Consider the following 9,667-nt stretch of genomic DNA (forward strand, 5'->3'; position numbering starts at 1 on the left):
GTCTTATCTTGGAGAAAATTTCCTACTCGACACCTTGACCATGCAAAGATTCAAGGATACGATTCATAAGTAAGACCTAGTCCTATCCTGCAGGGGGAGCATGATCTTTTAAAAATCAAATCGCCCATAGGGTAATTGATCATAATTTGGGCATCTACTAGTCTTGATTCTTAGAGACAACGCTTTTTTCCTCATCCATGCAAGGCACAACAGCTGGCCTGGTCTTCTAGAATAGAATTGCTCGAGAACCTATTTATCTAGCATAGGGCTTTAAATTAATCCGTTGGAAAGCTACCCGACTAATCGGGTCCACCCGTCCGTAGGATGGTGCCGTCGGGGCGTTCCATCCTCCCACTTTCCACCCTACTCACGCGTCAATTTGTTTTCTAATTAATCCTACCACACTGTTTGACATAAATAAACATGTTCCTTAATTAAGGCCCTTTTCACAAGGTTTTTTAAAATAGCCTTTTTCCACACTATAATAATGCCAAAGATAAGATTTATAAAAAAAGTTTATACATGAATCAATTTCATACAGCCAAATCAGCTCTCTTATTCTTTTCCTTTATACTGCCGATGATCTAAAATTCGGCCTTCTAGCCTCTACATGCTGGGCAAAACTCTACGGGACCATACACCTCATCGTTTGGCCGGTGGTGTGGCGAGGACTCAAGCGGGCCTATCGCCCTCTCAGGCTCCGTCGCTCGATCCTCGCGTCCCCCTCAGAGAGATGTCTGTGCACTAGGGTGGGCTAATTCACTGCACTAGCTTGGGCCTCAAAACTAGGCAGCATTACAATCACTCGCCTCAATCGGCGAACCTCATTTTGCCAATGGTATGAGGGATACCATGGGCGAACTCTGGGCCTTACTAACATCTCTGCCGTCCCACGACACAAGCACAAGAACGAGGTAGTGCCAAGGCAAGGAGAAGTTATACCTCTACCTTAATTTAACCAAGAAAACTATCCATTTACTCAACTAAACCATAGGACTAGAATCCATGTTACCTTCTTAAGAAAACAATCCTTTTCACAAAGTTTTTTGCATTTCAACTTGAGATTGTGATAAGACATTCTTTATTAAGGCATATGCTATTGTTTAAAAGAATACAATTTTTACCTAGTAAATCAATCAAATAGATCACTATTAACAACTAATAGAGAAGCCGGGGCCATACCTCAACCCCTAAGAATGTTATATAATTGAAAAACAAAATATGTATATACCTTATAGAAATTTGTCATTTATCGTTACCTTTGCTCAATATAACAAGAGCTTTAGAACTTGACATATGAGAATAGAGTCTTCTAATACTTTCTCTTACGATTGAAATCATCAGATCATCCCCAAGATTTATCTCCTCTTACTCGCACTCTGACTTTTCTCTCTTTCGAAGGTCTATGGCAAAATAGCCTTCTCTTGCAGGGCTACGACATACTATTCTTTCTTTAAAAGAAAAGCTATGGAGTTTTGGTCTCTTCCTCCAAAAGACCATAGCAATGTAACCATCTCTTCTAAGATATTAGATAAGAATGAAGGGATATATACATCTCAAGCTCTAGGACTACCTTGAGGCTACTTGCTGCCTTCCTGCTGTCTTCTTACAGGTTTTTTTGTGTAGAAACCTTGACACAATCAAAAAATTGTTTCCACGATAACTCTCTGATTAAAACTCAGAATATGGTCATATAACCAGTCAAAAGAACCGAAAGACATCTATCTACAAAGCCAACATGGTAGAATAGGCAAAAATGTCGTATATAGCCACAAATGCACCATCTTTAGAAACACGTTGCTTTTCCACATTTTTAGTATGCATGGACTCTAAACATGTAAAAGTACGCCAAATACGACCTCTTATCACCTAAATTCGAATTTCTATTTTTGGAGATACTTATCTCTTACTCGTCTTCTTATTTCTTTTAGGATTTTTGGAGCTAATATTTTTATTCTAACACTTTCCTAATGTTTTTAGGCTTATTGTCTCACTCTTCTCTAAGTACACTCTCTTTCCTTATTGAACTGTATATATTAAAAGAGACACATTCATACATGGCTTGGGAGGGACCTTACAATCTCCCCCACTTAGAAGATTCGAGATGTCCTCATCTCGCAAGTTGGGGTAGTATCTAAGTAAATCCTCCCGTCTCATCCAAAGTGGTGTCCCCACTAGGTAGAAATCTTCTTTTATCTAAACATTGTTCCTGAAGAGTCCCTTATTTCATGTGTTTGGCTTGTTTTGTTGTGCCTCCAAAAGGTCTTTATTATTCTAAAGTTAATTGGCGTAAGTTCATGCATCCATATACCTCTCATATGATATGATCCTCGAATTCCTTATTCTATACCCCCATGTGATATGGTACTTAACAAATTGTCATTGAAAAACGTAAGGGAATCAATCCTTTACGCAATCTAACCTATGATAGTAATTGCATAATCTTAGTATCGTCTTGTAGAATAGCTCTATTCGTCATGCACATTACTTCACATGAATCTTGCACCAATCCTCTTCTATTTACTCATAGAAATACTTGTTGAATTCGATTATCTTTAACTGTGCTATCCCTATTTCTTGACCTAATTTTGCTCTTGCTCATGATTCCTTGTAGCCAAGGGTGGGCTTGACGTTCCTCTTGAATTAGGGGATCTCTTCTTGATTAACATGGAAGGACTCATGTCCCTCTCGACACTTTCCGTTGAAAAAAAGAAACTTTATCATAGTCTTTGGCTATAATTATGGCTTTTGGAATAGAGGATGGTTTCACATTCTTGATGAGGTTATTCAAAGGAAGATTAAGCTTCTAAATGAATTGATGGAGAAGAGTTACCTCACACTTATCTCTGGAGCAAATTGGAGAAGTTTAACAAAAGTTTGGTGGTATTCTTTTAGGGTCTTCCCTTCTTGGGTTAGCTCCAAAATTCATTCATTTTATCCTCTCGAAATCGTGGAGGATAGAGCCTTTCATGAAGGTGTACTTTCACGGCATCCCATAACTGATTCTGGTTCAGTGTGGTTAGATTGACAATAGTGCTTCCAACTAATTTGGCATTTCTTACGATTTTTAGATGAGCAAGGGTGAACTTGCTTCTTTCATTGTATCCATGAAAAGTTCAAAACTATCAAATACTTATCATAGCACCACTTTGAATGCAGTCAGGATAAACACCACATTTGAAGGCAGTCAGGATTAACACATCTGAGATCTTCATTTAAGGCAAGGAGAAGTTGTACTTGTACCTTAATTTAACCAAGATAACAATCTATTTACTCAACTAAACCATAGGACTAGGATCCATGTTAAGGCATATGCTATTGTTTATCTAAACATTGTTCCTGAAGAGTCCCTTATTTTCATGTGTTTGGTTTGTTTTGTTGTGACACCAAAAGGTCTTTATTATTCTAAAGTTAATTGGCCTTATTATCCTAAGTTCATGTATCCATATACCTCTCATATGATATGATCCTTCGAATTCCTTATTCTATACCCCCATGTAATTGTAAGGTTCTCCCCTTGTAAAATAGGAGAAACACTTAAGATAGTCCACTAAGTCTTAACTTTGAGAAAAATTTCCTATTCATCGACACCTTGACCATGTAGAGATTCAAGGATATGATTCACAGGTAAGACCTAGTCCTATCCCGCAGGGGGAGCGTGATCTTCTAAAAATCAAATCAGCCATACGGTAATTGATCATAAATTGGGCAACTACTAGACTTGATTTCTAGAGGCAACACTTTTTTCCTCATCCATGCAGGCCGCTGGCCTAGTCTTCTAGAATAGAGTTGCCCAAGAACCTATTTATCTAGCGTAGGGCTTTCACTTAATCTGTTGGAAAGCTACCCAACTAATTTGGTCCACCCGTCCGTAGGATGGTGCCGTCGGGGCATTCCATCCTCCCACTTTCTGCCCTACTCACATGTTAATTTGTTTTCTAATTAATCCTACCACACTGTTTGATATAAATAAACATGTTCCTTAATTAAGGCCCTTTTCACAAGGTTTGTTAAACAGTCTTTTCCACTGATACCACTTGTAAGGTTCCCCCCTTTTAAAATAGGAGAAACACTTAAGATAGTCCTCTAAGTCTTATCTTGGAGAAAATTTCCTACTCGACACCTTGACCATGCAAAGATTCAAGGATACGATTCATAAGTAAGACCTAGTCCTATCCTGCAGGGGGAGCATGATCTTTTAAAAATCAAATCGCCCATAGGGTAATTGATCATAATTTGGGCATCTACTAGTCTTGATTCTTAGAGACAACGCTTTTTTCCTCATCCATGCAAGGCACAACAGCTGGCCTGGTCTTCTAGAATAGAATTGCTCGAGAATCTATTTATCTAGGGTAGGGCTTTAAATTAATCCGTTGGAAAGCTACCCAACTAATCGGGTCCATCCATCCGTAGGATGGTGCCGTCGGGGCGTTCCATCCTCCCACTTTCCACCCTACTCACACGTCAATTTGTTTTCTAATTAATCCTACCACACTGTTTGACATAAATAAACATGTTCCTTAATTAAGGCCCTTTTCACAAGGTTTTTTAAAATAGCCTTTTTCCACACTATAATAATGCCAAAGACAAGATTTATAAAAAAAGTTTATACATGAATCAATTTCATACAGCCAAATCAGCTCTCTTATTCTTTTCCTTGAAGTTATACCTCTACCTTAATTTAACCAAGAAAACTATCCATTTACTCAACTAAACCATAGGACTAGAATCCATGTTACCTTCTTAAGAAAACAATCCTTTTCACAAAGTTTTTTGCATTTCAACTTGAGATTGTGATAAGACATTCTTTATTAAGGCATATGCTATTGTTTAAAAGAATACAATTTTTACCTAGTAAATCAATCAAATAGATCACTATTAACAACTAATAGAGAAGCCGGGGCCATACCTCAACCCCTAAGAATGATATATAATTGGAAAAACAAAATATGTATATACCTTATAGAAATTTGTCGTTTATCGTTACCTTTGCTCAATATAACAAGAGCTTTAGAACTTGACATATGAGAATAGAGTCTTCTAATACTTTCTCTTACGATTGAAATCATCCGATCATCCCCAAGATTTATCTCCTCTTACTCGCACTCTGACTTTTCTCTCTTTCGAAGGTCTATGGCAAAATAGCCTTCTCTTGCAGGGCTACGACATACTATTCTTTCTTTAAAAGAAAAGCTATGGAGTTTTGGTCTCTTCCTCCAAAAGACCATAGCAATGTAACCATCTCTTCTAAGATATTAGATAAGAATGAAGGGATATATACATCTCAAGCTCTAGGACTACCTTGAGGCTACTTGCTGCCTTCCTGCCTTGGCACTATGGTCATATAACCAGTCAAAAGAACCGAAAGACATCTATCTACAAAGCCAGCATGGTAGAATAGGCAAAAATGTCGTATATAGCCACAAATGCACCATCTTTAGAAACACGTTGCTTTTCCACATTTTTAGTATGCATGGACTCTAAACATGTAAAAGTACTCCAAATACGACCTCCTATCACCTAAATTCGAATTTCTATTTTTGGAGATACTTATCTCTTACTCGTCTTCTTATTTCTTTTAGGATTTTTGGAGCTAATATTTTTATTCTAACACTTTCCTAATGTTTTTAGGCTTATTGTCTCACTCTTCTCTAAGTACACTCTCTTTCCTTATTGAACTGTATATATTAAAAGAGACACATACATACATGGCTTGGGAGGGACCTTACAATCTCCCCCACTTAGAAGATTTGAGATGTCCTCATCTCGCAAGCTGGGGTAGTATCTAAGTAAATCCTCCCGTCTCATCCAAAGTGGTGTCCCCACTAGGTAGAAATCTTCTTTTATCTAAACATTGTTCCAGAAGAGTCCCTTATTTCATGTGTTTGGCTTGTTTTGTTGTGCCTCCAAAAGGTCTTTATTATTCTAAAGTTAATTGGCGTAAGTTCATGCATCCATATACCTCTCATATGATATGATCCTCGAATTCCTTATTCTATACCCCCATGTAATATGGTACTTAACAAATTATCATGGAAAAACGTTAGGGAATCAATCCTTTACGCAATCTAACCTATGATAGTAATTGCATAATCTTAGTATTGTCTTGTAGAATAGCTCTATTCATCATGCACATTACTTCACATGAATCTTGCACCAATCCTCCTCTATTTACTCATAGAAATACTTGTTGAATTCGATTATCTTTAACCCTGCTATCCCTATTTCTTGACCTAATTTTGCTCTTGCTCATGATTCCTTGTAGCCAAGGGTGGGCTTGATGTTCCTCTTGAATTTGGGGACCTCTTCTTGATTAACATGGAAGGACTCATGTCCCTCTCGACACTTTCCATTATATAAAAAAAAAACTTTATCATAGTCTTTGGCTATATTTATGGCTTCTGGAATAGAGGATGGTTTCACATTCTTGATGAGGTTATTCAAAGGTAGTTTAAGTTTCCAAATGAATCGATGGAGAAGAGTTACCTCACCCATCTCTGGAGCGAATCGGAGAAGTTTAACAAAAGTTTGGTGGTATTCTTTTAGGGTCTTCCCTTCTTGGGTTAGCTCCAAAAATTCATTCATTTTATCCTCTCTAAATCGTGGAGGACAAAACCTTTCACGAAGGTGTACTTTCATGGCATCCTATAACTGATTCTGGTTCAGTGGTTGGATTGACAACAGTGCTTCCAACTAATTTGGCATTTCTTACAATTTTTAGACGAGCAAGGGTGAACTTGCTTCTTTCATTGTATCCATGAAAAGTTCAAAACTATCAAATACTTATCATAGCACCACATTTGAAGGTAGCCAGGATTACCACATTTGAAGGCAGTCAGGATTAACACATTTGAAGGCAGTCAGGATTAACACATCTGAAGGCAGTCAGGATTAACACATCTGAAGGCAGTCAGGATTAACACATTTGAAGGCAGTCAAGATTAACACATGTGAAGGCAGTCAGGATTAACACATCTGAAGGCAGTCAGGATTAACAATGAAAGAAGCAACTTAGGGTGAACTTGCTTCTTTCATTGTATCCATGAAAAGTTCAAAACTATCAAATACTTATCAAAGCACCACATTTGAAGGCAGTCAGGATTAACACATCTGAGATCTTCATTTTTTTGAGAATTACACATCTGGTGCCTTGGGATTAACACATCCAAAGATTATCAAGATTAACATGTCTGAGATGATTAGTTTTTTGAAAATTACACATCTAGTATCTTGGGATTGACACATCTAAGAGCATGATCCTCTGGGAATTACACATCCGATGTTAGACCCATGTTTGTCTGAGATGGGTTCAAGATCTTGGATGATTGTCTTAGTGTAAAGCGTGATCTTCTAATAATCAAATCACCCATAGGGTAATTGATCATAATTTGGGCAACTACTAGTCTTGATTCCTAGAGAGAACGCTTTTTTCCTCATCCATGTAAGGCACAGCCACTGGCCTGGTCATCTAGAATAGAATTGCCCAAGAACCTGTTTATCTAGCATAGGGCTTTCACTTAATCCATTGGAAAGCTACCCGACTAATCGGGTCCACCCGTCCGTAGGATGGTGCCGTCGGGGCATTCCATCCTCCCACTTTCCACCTTACTCACGGGTCAATTTATTTTCTAATTAATCCTACCACACTGTTACATAAATAAACATGTTCCTTAATTCAGGTCCTTTTTACAAGGTTTCTTGAAATAGTCATTTTTCATAGTATAATAATGCCAAAGACAAGATTTATAAAAAATGTTTATACATGAATCAATTTCATACAAGCCAAATCAGCTCTCTTATTCTTTTTCTTTATACTGTTGATGATCTAGAATTCGGCCTTCCAGCCTCTACATGCTGGGCAAAACCCTACGGGACCATACATCTCATTGTTTGGCTGCTGGTGTGGCGAGGACTCAAGCTGGCTTTTTGCCCTCTCAGGCTCTGTCGCTCGATCCTCCCACCCCTTAGAGGAATCTCTGCGCACTAGGGTGGGCTAATTCATCGCACTAGCTTGGGCCCTCAGAACTAGGCAGCATCACAATCACTCGCCTCAATTGGCGAACCTCTCACGGCGCAGCGTCAAGGCAGGGAGAAGTTGTACTTGTACCTTAATTTAACCAAGATAACAATCCATTTACTCAACTAAACCATAGGACTAGAATCCATGTTACCTTCTTAAGAAAACAATCCTTTTCGCAAAGATTTTTGCATTTCAACTTGAGATTGCGACGATAAGACATTCTTTATTAAGGTATATGCTATTGTTTAAAAGAATACAAACTTTAGCTAGTAAATCAATCAAATAGATCACTATTAACAATTAATAGAGAAGCCGGGGCCATACCTCAACCCCTAAAAATGATATATAATTGAAAAACAAAATATGTATATACCTTATAGAAATTTATCGTTTATCGTTACCTTTGCTCCATAACAAGAGCTTTAGAACTTGACATATGAGAATAGAGTCTTCTAATACCTTCTCTTATGATTGAAATCATCCGATCATCCCCAAGATTTATCTCCTCTTACTCGCACTCTGACTCTTCTCTCTTTCGAGGGTCTATGGCAAAATAGTCTTCTCTTGCAGGGCTACGACATACTATTCTTTCTTTAAAAGAAAAGCTATGGAGTTTTGGTCTCTTCCTCCGAAAGACCATAGCAATATAACCATCTCTTTTCTAAGATATTAGATAAGAATGAAGGGATACATACATCTCAAGCTCTAGGATTACCTTGAGGCTACTTCCTACCTTCTTACAGTTTTTCCTGTGTAGAAACCGTGACAGAATCAGCAAATTATTTTGGCCATAATTCTCTGATAAAAACTTAGAATATGGTCATATAACCAGTCAAAAGAACCAAAAGACATCTAGTCTACAAGGCAGCATGGTAGAATAGGCAAAACCGTCTCTATATAGCCACAAACGCACCATCTTTAGAAACACGTTGCTTTTCCACATTTTTAGTATGCATGGACTCTAAACATGTAAAAGTACTCTAAATACGACCTCCTATCACCTAAATTTGAATTTCTATTTTTGGAGATACTTATCTCTTATTCTTGTCTTCTTATTTCTTTTAGGATTTTTGGAGCTAATATTTTTATTCTAACACTTTCCTAATGTTTTTAGCCTTATTGTCTCACTCTTCTCTCAGTAAACTCTCTTTCCTTATTGAAATCTATATTAAAAGAGACAAAGAATAACATGGCTTGGGAGGGACTTTACAATCTCCCCCACTTAAAAGATTGGAGATGTCCTCATCTCGCGAGCTGGGATAGTATCTTAGTAAATCCTCCTGTATCATCCAAAGTGGTGTTCCCACTAGGTAGAAATCTTCTTTTATCTAAACATTGTTCCTAAAGAGTCCCTTATTTCACGTGTTTGGCTTGTTTTGTTGTGCCTCCACAAGGTCTTTATTATTCAAAAGTTAATTGGCCTTATTATCCTAAGTTCATGCATCCATATACCTCTCATATGATATGATCCTTTGAATTCCTTATTCTATACCCCCATGTAATATGGTACTTAACAAATTATCATGGAAAAACGTTAGGGAATCAATCCTTTAGGGAATCTAACCTATGATATTAATTGCGTAATCTTAGTATCGTCTTGTAGAATAGCTCTATTCATCATGCACATTACTTCACATGAATCTTGCA

Source organism: Cibotium barometz, chromosome 30 (assembly GCF_041138505.1).
Source record: "Cibotium barometz isolate CiBa-2024 chromosome 30, ASM4113850v1, whole genome shotgun sequence".
Lineage (NCBI taxonomy): Eukaryota > Viridiplantae > Streptophyta > Polypodiopsida > Cyatheales > Cibotiaceae > Cibotium > Cibotium barometz.